General features: G+C 36.2%; 1 protein-coding gene across 2 annotated transcripts in view; it reads right to left on the reverse strand.

Annotated features, from left to right (window-relative positions):
* The window catches only part of TRPC4 (transient receptor potential cation channel subfamily C member 4), a 203159-nt gene that overhangs the window by 72967 nt on the left and 110561 nt on the right, over nt 1–19631 (reverse strand). The window lies entirely within an intron of this gene.

Below are 19631 nucleotides of genomic sequence, written 5' to 3' on the forward strand. Positions count from 1 at the left end.
CAGGAGTTTCTAAGTGTAGGGGCTTTTATGGGCTTGTTGGCAGGTTCTTTTAATCTGATTAACCCTCCATAAGCCTATCATCCAATCAGGTTTTTGTCATCTATCACTTGGGAAAGGATGGAGGGCTCCTTCCAGGGTGGTATAAAATCCTTTTAAGGGTGGTTCCCTCTTAGGGTGGGGTGGATCTGCTTGTCCCTGCCTGCCTTCCAGCTATGCTTCATTACTGAGATATTATGGAGGCAGGACGTACTGGGCGGAAAAACACTGGGAGGGGCGCCTGGGTGGCTCAGTCATTAAGCATCTGCTTTCAGTTCAGGTCATGATCCCAGGGTCCTGGGATGGAGCCCTATCAGGCTCCCTGCTCAGCGGGAAGCCTTCTTCTCCCTCTCCCACCTCCCTTTCTTGTGTTCCCTCTCTCACTGTGTCTCTCTTTATCAAATGAATAAATAAAATCTTAAAAACAAAAACAAAACCCTGGGAGTCTCTTTTGAGGTAGTTTTTCACAGTGTCACTGTAGTATTGACCTCAGAAGGGACCTAAGTTTGTAAAGTTGAGAATATGATTTGGGTTGAACATCCTGGAACATTCTCTCATTATCTATAGGGTGATAACACTTTACGGTACTAAATGTCAGCATCCAGATGCTGTCCGATACCCAGATTTGAAGGAAATCCAAAGCATCATAAGCTATCCATTGTATTACACTGGAAAGATGTTAAGTACAAAGTACAGATCATCTTGTCCTTGTGAAGGGTATGGAATTAATGTTTAAGAACATTACTGATCATCAGTAATCACTGTGAAATTACTAGTTAAGGGAGGAAAGCAAAATTTGTATGTAAAGCAACTAGTGAATGAGAAATTCTATCTTTTTCCATCATGCACTTCTCTTCCCTTCATGCAGACATTCTAAGCTCCATAGTCCTCTGTCCAAAACATGCCACCTCTCATTCAGCCACTCGAACAACCATGCCATCTTCTCCTACTTTGGCCAACTTTCATTCCAAGAAAGCCTTCCAGAAACACACTTCACAGTGGTGGGCTTTCTCTGGATATACATATACCAGCATCAATCATAATGAATAACATCACAGTTAATTCCTTATTGACATATTTACTTCTGTACACCGTCTTACTTTCTTGACATTATTCATCTCTATAGCTAATGTGTTGCAGAGTTTCTGGTACAAAGAAGATTCTTGAGAAATATTTTTAGAATGAATGAGTAAATATATAAATAGTCACAGTGGAAAGACACAATTTATCTACTGCTTTCAAAATCATGCCTTCGTTATTTTACAGCTTTAATACTGCTGTTTAGCATGGAGGAAGAAGCTGAGTCTAAATATGTAGCTGAGGGCTAAAAAAGAAGACCAAACAATTAGTTATCCTTGTAAAAGAAGTCAAAGATATATAGCACACTATATGACTGGCTTTATTATTCGTCTTATGAATCTGGAGAAAATTATTTTCTCAATAAATAAAGTTGATGCTGATATAGGAAAAAGGAACTATTTAATTTTGTTTCAATTTTAATTACTAATTTCTGACTTTGGCTGGATTCTTACACTTCTACTCTCCTGACTTATGTAAACAGTGAGATAAAACACTGAGCCCCAGCTTATGTATAAGACTTGAAGTGTCAACAACATGTTGATGGTAAAACTGTGTTTTAACAGACAATCCACAAAGAATAAAATAAATTAAAAAAATCACATAACTTTTTTTGGGGGAGTGCTATTTAGTTTAATTTTAGAAGGAGCTGCTTATTTATGCTTTTTAGACTTTGAGAGGGTAAGTTACTACTCCCACCCCCAAGAAAAAGTATTTCATACAATTTTCTCATTCCTATTTTTCAACTATGGTAGAATTAATTTTATAGTTTTGGTATGGAAATTATTTGTTTTCACATCAAAGAGAAGGACACACTTAGAAATTTAAATATCAGATGATTGGTTCCTAGCTTAATATACTAACTGTATACATTCTACTTACCAATCCTGTTACTTATCCCTTCTCCTGTCAGAAAAATCTCAGCGGGTGACCAATCTTCTTTACCATCTTGAATCCCTCTTATCTCTAAGGTATAAGAACTGTGTGACTGAAGGTATCTGGCCATGGATTTTATTAATTATAAATTTTCAATCAATAATGAAACTATCTTTTTCAACTCAGACGGCGATACCCAACTATCGAAGACTGGGGGGATTATAAACAACACATATTTATTGTTCATAGTTCTGGAGGCTGAGAAACGACTTCTGGGTTCAGAGTCTTTTGACTCTAAGCTAGGTAGAGGGGAGAGGGATCTCTCTGGGGCCTCTTTCGTCAGGGCACTAATCCCATTCATGACAAGTCCATCCTTAACCTAATCACTTCCCAAAGACTTCACCTCCAAATGTCATCACTTTGGGGATTAGGTTTCAACCTATGAATTGAAGGGGTAGAGTAGAGCACAAAGGTTCAGACTATGGCACCAGCAAAGTAAATGAAGACAAAGAATTTATTTATTTTTTTTAAAGACAAAGAACTTTTGAAGAGAAAGATAGACTGTGACTTTATCAAGGTAAAGTACTAAGAATTAATTTCCTGGGTCTCTATAATAGCTATAAAACACGCAATTAGCTATTCTCTCTTAGGCCAGGAAAGGTTGGTTTTACACTCTAAAATGAGATTTGATTTAAAAATCCTCTTCACAGAATAACCACAAAAGAAATCTATTGTGAATATATGAATTCTCAAGTTAACATCACAGTGAATCCATTTAGATAAAATAGCACTAAACATCTTTCGTTTTAATAGTAACAGTCTATTCTTGCTGTCCATTCTATAAATCTGCTTTTGTTTAATGTTGTGAAAGCTGACAAAGATTATGTACAAAAGTTATTTTAAAATATTTTTAAAAGATGTATTTATTTTAAAGAGAGAGAGAGATAGTACAAGTTAGGGAGAGAGAGAATCCTCAAGCAGACTCCTGACAGAGCACAGACTCCCAAACGCAGAGCGCCATCTCAGGACCATGACCTGAGCTAAAACCAAGAGTCAGATGCTCAACAAACAGCCATCCAGGCACCCCTATTTTAATATCCTTTTAAATGAATGGTCAGAGTAATAGTTATTTCAAACAGAAGAACTTCTTTGCAGCATATTCTATGGGCTTATCAGGTAAGCAACAGTACTTTGAAAATGTCAGGTGTAATAAAAATGTTGCCGTGACAACCTAATTGTAACTCTATTCAAATTTGAAGTAACTAATTTGTCATAGAATAAATAGATCTCTGATTCTAGCTTAAAAATTCCTAAATTCTGTACATGTAAATTCCCCCTCCCAAGGCTTAATTAAGTTCCTCAAATTAATGGATCACCCAAATGTTGACAAATTCAAAGTCCACGTTGATTATTTTCCCTACCACTAAAGATATGAGTCTCACTGTAGGATGTAACAAACATATTTAAGAAAGAAATCGGATGTGTCTGAAGATGTTTAAATTTGAGTAACTTTCTGTACTTATTTGCATATGTTTCACGTTAAATGCTCGGCTCGGCTTGATTACCTTGCCCACTGAGTACAGACATCAATTTTTCTCAGTGTAATGCAGTACAGCCCCAAGAAATACAGTGGAAAAATATGTGTAATTTTATATTTCTAATAGACACATTTTTAAAAAAGGAAAAAAGAAACAGGTGAAATTAATTTCAATAAAAGATTTTAATTTAATCCAATGTATCTAAAATTTTATTTTGAGATATAAGCAATACAAAATTTATTAATAAGATATTTTCCTTATTTTTGTTTTGCAGCAAGACTTTAAAAATCTGGTGTGTATTTGACACCTCGAACATACCTGAAATTTTAAAAGAAATCTCTCAAAGGGTCACTGAGTACTGACGGCAGAGAACATTAATTTTGTTGTTTCAGTGACCATTAATAAAAGGTTAATTCTAGAGGAGATTGACTGTATTTTCCCTGGTTGCTCTTTTCTCCACAGGGTGACAAGCAGGCAGTCACATATATTTAATGATTCCTGAACTTTACTTCCCCCCACCCCCACCCCACCGTCATCCCCAATACTACATGATGTAGGAGATTTGCACTTCTCTCTCCCCTTATGGTGTCCCTTTCTAATCGTGCTAAAACAAGATTAAATAATGGGAATCTATAAGGTTTATTCTTAGGATGTGTTTTGGAAGCAGATAGTGCTGCCCAGGCTGTGAGACCTGCTCCCACACATTTCCCATTGCCACCTGATCAATAAGGAACCCACTGGTGTTAATAGTTTCTATTTTTAATGTAAATAACGCCATTATCGTCTAGTCTATTGGTCACTGACAACTTTGTAGGTAATATATTTTTTTAAGATTTTATTTATTTATTTGGGAGAGAATGAGAGCAAGCAAGTGAACAAGAGAGAGCTCCACCGGGCAAGGGTAGGAAGGAGAGGAGAGGAAGAGGGATTGGGATAAGTAGACTTCCCACTGAGCAAGGAGCAGGGACACAGAGCTCTATCCCAGACTCTGGGATCATAACCTGAGTCCAAGGCAGATGCTTAACTGACTGAGCCACACAGGTCTCCCTATAGGTAATATTTTTGAGCAGGAAATCATTTTACTTTCCTCCTTGCTAAGATTATCTTTAAGAGCATGAAGGGCTGTTAAGTTTTGATTTGGGAGTACTTCCTTAGTGAGTTGCCTTGAAAAAATTTCTGCCAAAGGAGAAACTCATAGCCCTGGAGAGGCATGTCTGGGGTGGGGTGGTGGGGGGGGAGGGGAGAGACCAAAATGGATGAGAGGAGATGGAAAGATATGACCTGCATGTTAGCAAACATCTCAATGCCTGGAGTCTTAAAATTGCAAATGCCTGGCTCATTATTTATCAGCTTTTATTCCTCAAAGGAGAAAGAAATAGATGATACTTGCTCCTAAATTATATGATGCACATGATTGAAAAAATGAATTACAAAAACATAGGCTCACACATGCATCATCTGTGTCAGACTGACAAAGATTTGTCTTTTTTAGAAAGTTAGAAGTGGAAGATACTTCAAAAATTATCAAGACTCACCTTTTCATTTACAACCAGGAAATTGAGTTCCATGGAGGTCAGTTGAATTTTCCAGAGTCACAAAACTAGTTAGCGGCCGAGGCAGATTTAGCTGCCCATCGGATGTGGTGCTGACTGGGACTGTGTGGTGAGGGGCAGGAGCTCAGGACTGAAGCCAACACAATGAAGTCAAAGTTTTGAGGTTATAGTCCCAGCTCAGCAACTAAAGTTTTTGGGTACCGACAGTCTCACTACCATCACCTTGTATCATTGTGCATTCTTTTATGTAGACAATGAAAGACATTCGTTCAATAACAATGGTTTAACCAAGCTCTAAAACCTGGATGAAATAAAACCAAACATTCAGTTCCTGGGTACTGGCTTTGTGGTCAGGAAGGTTTCCTTTTCTTTCTCCTGAAAAGATTGTAAACTCCGTAATATCTCATGCTCTAGATAACAAATAACTGTGAAGGAAAACATTGTTCCCTAAAAGAGAAATGTGTATTTCCACTACCTTCTCCTCTAAGTCTTACTTAGTGCTTTCTAAAGGGAATTACAAGAATGTCGCAAGCTTAAAGGATTGGTGGAGAAGAGTGATTTTATGTGGGATGAGAGATATGAGGACATATATCAGGGGAAAAGAAAGAGAAGGCAAACAGGGAAAAAAAAATTCCATGGATGATTTGTTTTGCAGTTTAATTTAGCTTTTCTGGAAGTTTCCAGACAATTCTAGGGGGTCAGGCAGAGGAATCACCTATTGATTGAAAGGATTGGTGGAGGAATTTTCCCTGCTAAAAGAGACAAGTGCCCAGCAAGATGAGATGAGTGTAGTGACCGTATTTAATGAGAATCTGTGCAATTTCATCTCTTCTGTAGAACATGTCTGGGTCCCTTTACCCTCCATGCCCTTTTCCCTTCCTCCACATCTGCAAGCACTGAAGAGTATGTTCTCCCCACTTGCATTTCTCACTCTGCTCCCATCACTCTGACCCAAGCTGCTGTCATTTCCTGTCCGAAACACTTTAGTTTTTTGCCCCAGTCTATTCTAAATACAGCACCTACAGTGATCTTTCCAAAACGCGAATCTAATCATGACACTTCCTTTGCTGAAAGCCTTTTAAAAGTTTCTTGCACTTTTTAGGATGAAAACTGAACTTCTTGAAGAGGACATGTCTGATCTGGCTCCTGCCTAGCACTCTCCAGAATTTCTCGACCCCTAGCTTTGTGTTCTCAGACTTCCAGTCCAGCTCTCTCACCACAGAACCCCCTGCAGAATGCCCCCTTTGTCTGCAATGTTAGCCATACCCTTCTTCCCCATCATACATTCACATTCCTTTACCTCTTTATCTCTCACTCTCATTCAGTCTCTCTAGAGCATCTAGACTAGTTCAGATCTCCTGTTGTCATCATTATATAGCTCCTGGTATTGTCTCTCATTATACTTTACTAATGTTGCGTGAATACACTTACTTAGATAATTATCTTTTGAATCATTTTCTCCTAAGAGACTACTTGTTACATAAGGGCAGAAACTATACTTGTTTTATACATATATATATATATATATATATATATATATATATATAAATGCATATATTGCATTTGCGACACCTAACAAGGCCTGGTGCATGTAGGTGCACAAGTGATGTTTAATGAGAGAGAAATGGGCATATGTTTGGATGCATCAACAAATGAATGAAAGCAATGTGATTCTTATCTCTCTTCCCCTAAAATAGTTTTCAGTGTCCCAATACATTTGCAGGGATTTCATGGTCTGAACCTAGAAAAATTTGTCTATGCCTCACTTCCAGACTTGTCCATCCTTTCCTGGGATCTTCACCAGAATATGGCTGGACAGTATAATATGAGCTACGTGGTGTTGCCAAAGCTGGGACATGTCATTTGCAGGCTAGACAGGAGACCTCCTGTGACAATACATAGACCTATAAGGAAACCAACAGAGTAACTTAGCTTGTGTTAAACGGTAGTAAATGAATACCAGAATCTTCTGTTTCACAAAACGAATACTCTGGTGTTATATAAAGATCTAGGATCCAGAGCCAGAAAGACCTGTCTTTATGATGAAGATGATAAAAGTAGCTGCTTTTTTTTTTTTAAGAAAGAAATGAGACAAAATAACAAAAGTAATTATCACAGTACCAGGCCCCCAAATTATTATCGATTCTTTCTTACTTCCCACCTCCTTTCCCAATGCACATATCTGCATCCAGATAGCACACAGCTCAAATCAAGTTACAAATTGTTCTACATTCACTTGCAAGTGAATTGATAGTGAAAGAGGTGGGCTCACTAGGTTCAATCATGTGTTAGCTACTCTGAGCATTACATCTGACCTTATAGGAAATTATTACTCATTGGATAATAACATCATAGGCAGTTTTATCACACAAAACTCCTGGGAAATCTGCCAGTTGAAAGTGATCTTGGTGATGATCCAGAATTGGCAACATGCAATCCTGTCTGTCTCTCTTCTCCTGTTAACTGTGTGTGGAAGCTTGTCAGTGGCCAGAATTGGGTTCCTGGCCAGGAACTATCCCTACCAATCTATGAGAAATCCAGAAAGATGACTCTGAGGAGTCATGGGAATGTGCCTCAGTTTCCCACTCCTTCTCAGAAGCCAACAGCATGCCTAAAGTTTCCTATTAATTTTTTACATATAGGGTTTGGCATGTCCTTAAGAGCCTCCTGACTTGGTAAAACTTTGTTAGAATTAAATACGCTGTTTTAAGTGTTTGTATTTTTTTTTTTTAAAGACTAAGAGGAACATGTAAACTTTTGTCTCTTGTATATATTTATTTTTTTAAATCTTTTATTTAAATTCAGCTTCATTAACATATGGTGTATTATTAGTTTTAGGGTAGAATTTAGTGATTCATCGTTGCATGTGACACGTAGTGCTCATTCCGTCAAGTGCTCCTTTTCTCTTTTAGCAGCAAATCAATGGCAGAGAACAAACGTTAAACATATTTTAATTTTTTTCCTGAGAGAAATTACCTTCTGTGGTTGTTGTTACTTCCTGGACTGTATCTCAGGCACAGTTGTACTTGGACTATCACTTTATCCTCACACTCTAAGGAGATTCTACATATTAAAAAATATAAGTTGGGGCACCTGGGTGGCTCCATCAGCTAAGCGTCAGACTCTTGGTTTTGGCTCAGATCATGATCTCAGCGTCATGAGTGGAGCCCTGCCTCAGGCTCCGTGCTGTCTTCCACCTGCTTGTGATTCTCTCTCTCCCTCTCAATCTCTCTCTATCAAAAAATAAAATTAAATTAAAATAAAAAATTTAAAAAAATATAAGCATTACAAGTAGGAAGATGAACAAGTTCATTAGAGTAGGCACTTCCTAGTATAGGAGAAAAAGAAGTAGAAAGATTAAATTAGTGAATGTATTTGATCAGTGACCTTCCTAAGGAGTGCAGAAATACATCTCTCTCTCAGCACTAAAAATTCCTGGTAAAGCCTCTGTCACTAAAATTTAAACTCGATTTTTTTTTTTTAAGATTTTATTTATTTATTTGACAGAGAGAGATCACAAGTAGGCAGAGAGGCAGGCAGAGAGAAAGGGGGGTGGGAAGCAGGCTCCCTGCTGAGCAGAGAGCCCGATGTGGGGCTCGATCCCAGACCCTGAGATCACGACCTGAGCCGAAGGCAGAGGCTTTAACCCACTGAGCCACCCAGGCGCCCCCCCAGCCCCTAAACTCGATTTTTTTTAAGAAGACAATTTTGGGGGGGCGCCTGGGTGGCTCAGTGGGTTAAAGCCTCTGCCTTCGGCTCAGGTCGTGATCTCAGGGTCTGGGATCGAGCCCCACATCGGGCTCTCTGCTCAGCAGGGAGCCTGCTTCCCACCCCCCTTTCTCTCTGCCTGCCTCTCTGCCTACTTGTGATCTCTCTCTGTCAAATAAATAAATAAAATCTTTAAAAAAAAAAAGAAGACTTTTTTTTTTAAAGGATTTTATTTTTATTTATTTGTCAGAGAGAGAGAGCCCGCACAGGCAGGCAGAGCAGCAGGCAGAGGCAGAGGGAGAAACAGGCTCCCTGCCGAGCAAGGAACCCGATGTGGGTGGGACTCGATCCCGGGACATTGGGATCATGACCCAAGCCGAAGGCAGCCGCTTAACTGACTGAGCCATCCAGGTGTCCCTAAACTCGATTTTTAAAATGAATTTTCGAACCATAAATTTACAAATCAATAGACCTTAAAACTATTCATTTAAATTTAAATTTTAATTATTTAAATTTAGTTGATATTTCATATCAACTTTTTTTTTCATTTTTATGAACAAGGAATTCTTTACCACACATTTGTCAATATGGGCTGTTTCATGGAAAGAACACTGGCTTTGTCTTTTGAGCCAAGCTCTGTATAGGAAAATTTCTAAACTGAGTTATTCTTTTTCAAACTAAAGTTGAACTCTGAGCCTACAGGGCATTATAAGAAAGTGGTTAATACTAACTGAGTCTCAAAGCACAAGGAAGAAGTAGTTAATATTGTGTATACGTGGTGTGGGGGTGGAGGGAGTGGCTGGCTCTGAGGACTTAAAAGACCTTAGTGATGAAATATGAATGCTGATTCTTAAATATTTTTGACATAAAATCTCAAATAAACAGATCTTAAAAAAACACCATCTTTCTACTTAAGGGCTATTTTTAATCATTGCAAGTCTCAACAAGCATGATATTTTTAAACTAGGAAGCTGGAAAAAAATTTTATTTTTAAATTGTCCTCTGTGAGTTTATTTTCCTCATAGCTCCTTCTCTTGGGTACATCTAAGTGAGTTTCTTTTCTTCCCCCACCGCCCCCTGCCGCCACTTAGGCTCATATAGAAGACTGTGGTGAGACAGAAGTTTGGTGTGGGGAGTGGCAAAATGTCATAGGCTGAATATGTATTTATAAGCATATGCACTGTAGTTTAACTCTCTCACATGGAGACTTAGAGTGATAATATCCATGGGTAGAAAACAGAAACATCAGAACTGAGGCTAGCCAGGAGATACAAGCTCTTCCCATGACATTTCATATTCCCAATGTTTTACAGGAAGCTACACAGAGAGAAACAGGTTCAAGAAAAATTTTCAAAACTGATCATATAGAACTTACTTATGATAAGTGAATTAACATAATTTAGAGATTTAAGATGGTTTATACAGGAGTATCACAAAAAGGAGTGGCTAATAGATAAAAATAAAAGGTGATCGTTTTAGAACAGAATACAACTTTTGTTTTACAAACGGGAAGTATGTAGAAATCTTCATGTTAACTACTACTGCTGGTTCATGAATGTATGAAAAGATGGTAAAATGGTTCAGACTTAAGATATTGCCCATTATTATGAAATTTATTGTAGTGTCACTAATACAGAGACTCATAAATGCTTAAAGAAAGGGTTTCTAAACATATAATTAGTGCTCTTAAAAAAATGGTTAACATCTTGCACTTTGTTGGTGCTGCTCTTCAGGTTATTGTTTTCCAATAACATCATTTCAGTGAGAGAAGAAGTACAATGGGAAAGTTAAATAATGTCCTTGTATTGATTAATTCAACGAATATGTTCAACCATCAGTCAGGATGTTGGTTGTATTCTCAGATTTTGCAATGAATGGAAAAAAAAAACTGTCTTAGTGTAGCTTACTTTCTGTCTGGGGAGACAGGCAACAAAACAGAATAAAACACCTGAAACATAAGTCTGTGAACTGGTTAATGAAATAATGAGAATTGTTTACAAAGTCAGAGAGCACCATAAAGATTTTGGCTATAATCAGAGTGAAATTGAGAACCATTGGAAGGTTTTAGATGGGGAACAGTGAGCAATGACATTGTTCTATGCATCAGTTCAGAAGCAGGGACAAACCCAAAAAGTATTATGAAGTTTAACAGAAGTTGATTATTGGAAATGAGGCATAATGGAGAGGAAACACTCATGTTTGTGATACTGATATTGAATGAGTTAGGAAAGACTGCATTTAGGCAGCAACATAGACTTAATTTTAGAAATTATCATTGTAGTTGTCTTTGTAGATATTTCTGGTATGTAGGAACAGGGATGGAAAACATGCTTTATCTTGCATGCCAACGTAAGTTATTAGTAATGGGGGCCCAGATCATACACTGAGACAAAATTAGAATTCAGAGGAATTTTGTAATGTCTCTGATTTCTATAGCTGAGTTTCAATTTTGGAATAGCTGAAATTTTTTCTTATAGACTATTAGGAGCTGAATTTTGTTGGCTCAAGATTGATATGCTAAAGTCATAACCCCTAGTATCTCAAAACGTGATTATGTTTGGAGATACGGTCTTTAAAAAGATAATGAAGTTAAAATGACAGATACATATAAGTATCAATAAAACTAATTCTTTGCACTTATAATGTTATGCAAGTTTTAATCAAGAGTAGATATATTTTTCCATTTTATACTTGAACATATATTTCCCATATTGCTAATGAGAGCTTTACTTGGGTAAATATACTTCATTTTCAATTCTTTAGGGATATATATTTAATATACAGAGACAGAGCTCAGGAAATTTATGCAAAACTCAACAGTTGGTGGAGTCCAATCTTTAAATACACAGATTTGTCAATGATTTACACGGCAAACACATGGGCTCATGTAAAAATATTTGCCACTGCCTGGCAAAATATTTATTATGAATACTTGGAAGAATTTGAAGAAAAGGACCATTAGGAGACACATCCCCCCAAAAGAATTGCTTCTTCCTAACCTCACAGATGAGACACAAAGGTTTCCAAGAGACAGACTATGAATAGCTCTATTCTATTAAGGAGGGAAGAAGACTTCTACATTATGGCCTGCACCTCTCCATTTTTCTTAACTTCTTATGTAGAAAATAGTCCACTGCTAAATAAGACTAGACAAAAAAAACCCCTAGTATTTTATGGTTTTTCCTCCAACAATGTCTTTAAAAGATTAGCAAATGCAGTAGTAAATTAGGGTTGCCTTTCAATCTACCTATTTTTTAAGCTTTTTAACTTATACAGTAGGTCATTTCTTGAAATGCAAAAGACTGTTAATAAAAATATCCCTAGGGATTTTGTAAAGTGATATTCAAACATATAATTTAATATGATTGTTAAAGTCTGGGGCTTTGAAAAAGGGAATCTTAGGGCTTATCCTATGACATTCTTATTAGAGTATTGCAAAGGAGTTTTTGCCCAGTGTGCTTGACCCTACGGTGTGTCCCTGAGCATTATGAAGCATCCCAGAATGACCAGCCAATCAGAAAGGTAAATTTTAGAACATTATAAACCCATTATTTTATCTTCAAAAATGTTATTAAATGTTCAAAGATTGTTTAACTTTGAACTGATTTGCTTATAAATAACTTAGAAGAGATATTTTCCAATTAATTTTATTTGAATAAATTTTAATTTTCTCATTTCATACTTCAATCTCTTATTGTAAGAGCAATGCAATTTGTGGGCTATTTTAATTTATGACTCTTCAGACAGAAAGTCCTATGCAAGAATCAATATTATCATAGTAACATTTATTTGAATATTATGGCAGAAGATTATTGATTATCTTCTTTGATAGGTCAAATTGGATGTAACCAAAGATTCAAATTTGCTTGTACACTGACTTAAGTACTGGTAAACATCTAGTACTTAAAGTACTCATTAGGGATTTGGTAGGTCTACTTAACCCAAAAGTTATTGCATAAATCAATGTCTTTAATACCATAGAAGAAGAATAAATTTTTATATATAAAATGCTTAGATATTTTTAAAGGTCTAAGTTTTTAGAGCTACCCAATATGTTGTTTTCAACAATGTCCTCATAGACAAGATGTCCCATTCTTTCTAATCAGTATACAAGAAAGTATGGTAGTATTTGGGTTTCAAAATATGTAGTCTTTATTTACACATAGCAATAAATGCGTGAATTTAAGACCAAATAACAATTGCTTTGATTTTATCTTTATTCATTCTCATGTTAGTAGTAAATGAGAACTTGTTGTGTGACATTATCGTTACATGAGTAACAGGGAGTAAAAATGAATAAGACAGAATCTCTGAATTTAAGAGTGTACTGAGGGAACAGAAACCCAGAGAAGTAAATATGAGACATCTGGGTGTAAAATCATAGAGAACTTTAAGAGTACAAAGGAGGGATGTTAATAAAGGAAGTGGGGAGGAAGGGTTGACTGATACTTGTTGGGACCATTTCACTTAACGTAATGTCCTCCAGATTTCTCCTTGTAAATGGCAGAATTTCCCTCCTTTTTTGGCTGAATGATATCCCATTATAAATATATCACATTTTCTCTATCCATTCATCTGTTGACAGATGGTTATTTCCATACCTTGAATTTTGTGAATAATGCTGCAATGAACATGGAAATGCAGATATCTCTTCTAGATACTGAGTTCATTTCCTTTCAATACATGCCCCCAAATGGAATTCCTGGATCATATGATAAGTCTATTTTTAATTTTTTGAGGGATTTTCATACTGTTTTTCATAATGGTTATACAGCCAGACACAGCAAAATAAATATTGTATGATCTAACTTATATGTGGAATCTAAGATAGTTGAGCTCACAGAAGCAGAGACTAGCATGGTGACTGCCAAAGGCTGTGGGGGTGGAGAAATGAGATTTAAATCAAAGGGTAAAATAATAGTATTGTTATTAAAGGGTACAATGATAGTATTGTTATTGCATACTTGAAAATTTGCTGAGAATAGATCTTAAGTGTTTCTACCGCACATTCACAAAAAGTAATTATGTGAGGTGACAAATATATTAATAGCTTGATTGTGGTAATCATTTCACAACGTATATGTATCAAGTCATCATGTCATATGCCTCAAATATATGCAATTTTAATTTCTCAGTTATATCTCAATAAAGCTGGAAATATAACTCTAACAAAATAATACTCAACGGGATCTGTGACACCTGAGTTTGTACTATATGAGTCCCATAAAAGAACAGTGGCAATGTCTCTCACTCTCTCTCTACACATGTACAAAGAAAACACAGGAGAACATCTTTGTAATCTTGTATTAGGGGAAGCCTTTCTAAATGAGACAGATATTTGAAAATACATAAAGTATATGACTGATAAGTTTGAGTGCAGCAAACAAACTATAAAATGTTGTACACCAAAGCAGTAAACACAAGAATATTTGCAATATATAAGCAAATGATTGATATTCATAATATACAAAGTATGTTTACAAGTCAATAAGAAGAAACATCCAATCCAATAGAAAAATGGATAAAGAATATAATCATTCAAGACAAGCCCAAACAACAATTGGCTAATGAATATATGACTATTATCAATTATGCCAATACTTTGATGAAGGTAAATTAAAGCAATAAATATTTCTTCTTATTAGATTTGTAAAATTCAAAAAGAGTAAGACTGTCTAGGGGTTGACAGGTGTGAAAACCAGAGGTCACTGAAGGAGAAGAGAGTGAAAATGGTGAGGTGAAAGACTGAAAGATACATTTTTTTTCTTTGCAATTTAATTTACAACTCCCACTATTGGTGAGAGTAAAAACTATTGTCTTTTTAATAGAAAAAAAAAATCGATCTACAAAATTTCATAAAACACCTAATATGATGGAACTATTCCTCTTCTAAAAATCTGTCTTACAGACACACTCTCTCATAGTACAAAGATATTTTTACAAAAAAGTTCACTGAAGCCTCTTGTAGTAAAGAAAGATTTGAAAACATAAATGTCCGCTAATCAAAGATCAGTTAAATAAATAATGATTTGTGAAACAGATAATGATGTATGTCTTATTTATGAATTTCACACAGAACTTAAAAATAATGAAGGAAATCTGTAATTATAATATTTTAAATATCTTCATGACATATGAACAATAAAGGAAAAATAAACCACAAATACATACAGAGTACTTCCACTTATATGCATTTAAAAATGAAAATCTAACCATTTAAAACTGAACGTGTGCCTGTATGTGTCTAGGGCATGTGTGTTCTGTGTGCATGTGGATGGGGGTGTGGGGTGTGAGGGTATGCACAGACAAATATCCAGGAGTGGTGCCCCTAATATATTCAGCAGTAATTCCTAACTTTGAAAAAAGAGTTTGGAATAGTCTGTAACTATTGCCACTCTGCTTTTAAATAATATGAAATTTGTACATCGAGCATATACTTAGGTATTTCTTCTGTAATTCTAAGTGACACATTTTTTAAAATTTTTTTAAAAAAATTTTAAATTACACAATTTTCTCTTATCACATTAAACTCTGGGAGAGAGGGAACAGCAAACATTTCCTGAAACGACTGGGAAAACCTAAATAAACTCTTAAGAAGAAATGAAATTAAATAATGAAAGAAATAGGGGATCAGGATACTTTCTGGTTACAAAAGTAAAGATTTCAATTTTGGAAAAAAAAAGATACAAGGAGAAAGAGAAAGAAAGCAAAAATTTAAAATTAAGTATAATTAAAAGGCCTTCTACACTGTTTCTTCATTTCTTTTTTCTTTTGAATTAGTGTGACTAGGTATCACTTTAATAAGCATGAGTAAGTTAATAAAGGAATGGAGAAAGGTTTTCCCAACAGAGAAGATTCATGTGGAAATTTGCAATTAAGCAAAATATTGTCTTGGGAAAAGAGGCAACTTTATGACCATATGCCAAATGGGTTTTAGAGAATTTCATATACCACATGTAAGATGATATATGTAAGACAATCATCTATTCCATTAAAATTAATCATTGGTTTTATTAACCACCCAAGATATTCTGGCAAAGGACGCACCTATAGAAATTCCACTTCAATATCACAGATCAGTTGTTAGCCATCAAACTGAAATGGAATAAGACTTCTGTTTTATAATGATATGAACATGAAGCCGTACATTTTTGTTAAGTCTAGTTATGGATCTCCACAACTGACAACAGCTATAAATTTATTTTAGCTAGTGAAATATATTTATTCAATATAAAACTACATGTCTATAGCCAAACGGGAATAGTAGAGAGTGCTGGCTATGCTCACCTGGGGTTTTTACTGGGTTTTTCCATGTAGATTATGAAAAAATTATATCAGCATTGCAATAGTTAATCAAACTAAATGCAAGCAAACTTTATTTAACTTTGAACATGCGAAGGCAACTAATGTATATTTAAATGCCTTCAGGCTGTATTATAGTGATTATTAATCATACAATTGGGGAAAATGGTCTTGGCGCTATTTTGTGAGTAGTGTGCTTCCTAATTCACCTATTTCGGGGGAGGGGAGCGTTGTGACTATGTGTCTCAACAACTTGGTAATAATACATCGAATGCTAAAAACAAAATGAAAAGGAACTGAAAGTTCCTAAGCTGCACACTGCTGGGAACATCAAAGATGCCGAGATGCTGGCAGTCGCTCTACAACCCTGCAGGGCAGCATGTGGAGTGGTTGCGATGTGGACTGCGGAAGCCAGCTGTGTGGAATTCTGGCCTCGGGCGCTCACCTTCGCCAGACTCAGCTTCCACATCTCTCAGAGTATGATAGTAGTGATAGAACCTATGGTTGTTGTGAGGATTAAAAAAAATTGAATCTTTATTACAAAGGGATCAAGACGTCACTCAGCACCAACCAAGTGCTATTTATGTGGTTTTGTTGGCTTTAACCGTTTACATCTATAATCAGAGTGGTCTCAGGTAGAGCTGCTCCAGTTGTTGGGAACATCGCTGTGGTGAAGGAGTAATGGCCCTGGTGTCCTCAAGAGGGCTTTTTTCTAGCTTTCCGGAAAGGCCTCAAGTTTAACCTGAAGCTTTAGTTTTTTCTCCTAAAACTAATTTGCAAACGCCTGGAACATAGGAGGTATTCCACAACTTCTCACTGAATGAGTGCTTGGAAGGCTGACTCGGTGAGTGCCTGTATGAACGAGTGACCTCTGTAGGAAGTTTTAGCGGGGGAAAAACAGGCTCCCTTTGAGGGACGGATCTAACCAGAGGTCACCGAAGAAGAAGAGAGTGAAAATGGTGAGGCAAAGGCCTGAAAGATACATTTTTTTTCTTTGCAATTTAATTTACAACTCATTCTGAGGGTAGAACGACACAAAAGAACAGTCCCTGCTTTTCTCTTGATTCGAATTCTGCTCTGTGTCGTTCAGGTCCACTCCTGTTACATACAGTTGGAAATCTGATATCTCATAGATTTGTCCTAAAATAATTATGTAAATTAAAATAAGTAAACCCAGGATTTTTGATATAAATTTGAAATACCCAATAGATTATGTACCCTGTCACCTTTATTTATTTGAGTATAGCTGATACAGTGTTACATTCAGGTGTACAACATAGCTATTCAACTTCTCCTACATTATGCTCACCACCAGCCTAGTGACGTGTGTCACCATACAATGCCATTATAGAATTTTTGACTATATTCCTTACTCCGTGCATTCTATGCCTGTGATTTATTCATTCAGTAATTGGAAGCCTATATCTCTTTCTCCCCTTCACCCATTTTGCCCAAACCCAGCCCCTTCACTCTGGCCACTATCACTTGTGTTCTCTGTATTTCTGGGTCTGGTTCTGCTTTAAAGCCAACAGTGAATCATGGAACACTACATCAAAAACTAATGATGTACTGTATGGTGACTAACATAACATAATAAGAAATAAAAATAAAAAAATAAAAAATAAAAAAATTTTAAAGCTATGACAGAAATACAAGGATACATAAGAAAGAGTAATGACTATTTTTATGTATCATTTAAAATGTAAAATTCATTTTCAGTAATTAGCATAAAGAATAAATGTAAAGAATAACTGATTTTCTGTTTCAGAAAATATTCAAGTATCCATATATATTTTGGCAACCTATTAGAACTTTTAGAGGAAACAATAATAAAACAACCAATATAGGGAGTGGTAATTCTGATTTGCTTTGTTTTGTTTTGTTTTCCTCACCACTCATAGTAAATAAAAAAGTCAAATTCAATAACATAAATTTGAAACTTCCCCATTCCATACTTGCTAACATTTTTAAAAACAGCAGTAATGAAAAGAAATTCTCATCGAATGACAAATAATAGCAAAACAACATACACCTGTCTGTAGAAGGGACTCTCAGTTTGCCGCCTAAAAATCCTTGGGTTAGGACTCGTGAGTGGATACAGCCGCTGAATAAAACAAAATCAAGACTACCTCTTAGTGTACAGTAAGCTTATTATGAGTAATAGGATAAACGATAAATCCATTTCCTTTAAGGACACTATTCACTAATTTCACGAAGATAAAGATTCAAGATTTGGGAAAGAGATGTTAGTGGAGGGGACTCTTGTAGTCTCTTCCTTACTGGCACACAAGCATAGTCTAGCATTATTGATTAAGGCTTTTTATTAAAAAGATTGAGTTTTTAAAAATACTTTTTTTTTAGGGAGGCACCTAGGTGGCTCAGTGGGTTAAAGCCTCTGCCTTCGCCTCGGGTCATGATTCCAGGGTCCTGGGATCGAGCCCCACTTCGGGCTCTCTGCTCAGCAGGGAGCCTGCTTCCTCCTCTCTCTCTCTGCCTGCCTCTCTGCCTACGTGTGATCTGTATTTGTCAAATAAATAAATAAAATCTTTTAAAAAGTATTATTTTTTAGAGCAGTTTTAGGTTCACAGCAAAATTGAAAGGAAGATACAGAAATTTCCTAATGTACTTCCTACTCCCCACCACATACCTTGCCTCCCCCATCAGGAATATCTCCCACCAGAGTGCTACATTTGTTACAACTGATGGAGTATATTGACAAATCGTAACACCAAAGTCCATAGCTCATTTTAGAGCTCACTCTTGGTGTTGTACTCTCTATGGGTTTGGACAAATGTATACTGACACATATCCATCATTATGGTCTCACACAGAGTACTTTCAATGCCCTAAAAATCCTCTGTGCTGTTTTTACATCGCTCCTCCACACTAAGCCTTGGCAACCATTGATCTTTTACTGTCTCCCTAGTTTTGCCTTTTCCGGAATATCACACAGTTGGATTTATAGGGTATGAAGCCTTTTCAGATTGGCTTGTTTCACTTAGTAAATCTACATTTAAGATCCATCCCTCCGTGTCTCTTCATGGCTTGTTAGTTCATTTCTTTTTTATCACTGAATAATATTCAACTGCCTGTATGTATCACAGTTTATTCATCCATTCATCTACTGAGGACATCCAGGTTGCTTATTAGTTTCAGGAGAATTTTTGGGTTACTTTTTCTCAGATTTTCTACACAGATAACTATGTCATCTGCAAACAAATGCAGTTTTATTTCTTCCTTCCCGCTCTGTATACCTTTTATTTCCTTTCCTTGTCTACTGAATTAGCTATAACTTCCAGAACAATGTTAGCAAGGAGTGGTGAGAAGGGGCATCCTTGCCTGATCGTACTGGAGAAGCTTCAAGTTTCTGAGCATTACCTATCATGTTAGCCGCAAGTGATTTGTAGATATTGTTTATGAAGTCAAGAAAGTTCCCCTCTATTCCTAGTTTACTGAGAGAATTTTTATCGTAAATTGGTGTTAGATTTTGTCAAACGCTTTTTCTGTATCTATTGAAATGATGATGCAATTTTATCTCTTA

The sequence above is a fragment of the Lutra lutra genome, chromosome 3 (genome assembly GCF_902655055.1).
Source record: "Lutra lutra chromosome 3, mLutLut1.2, whole genome shotgun sequence".
NCBI lineage: Eukaryota > Metazoa > Chordata > Mammalia > Carnivora > Mustelidae > Lutra > Lutra lutra.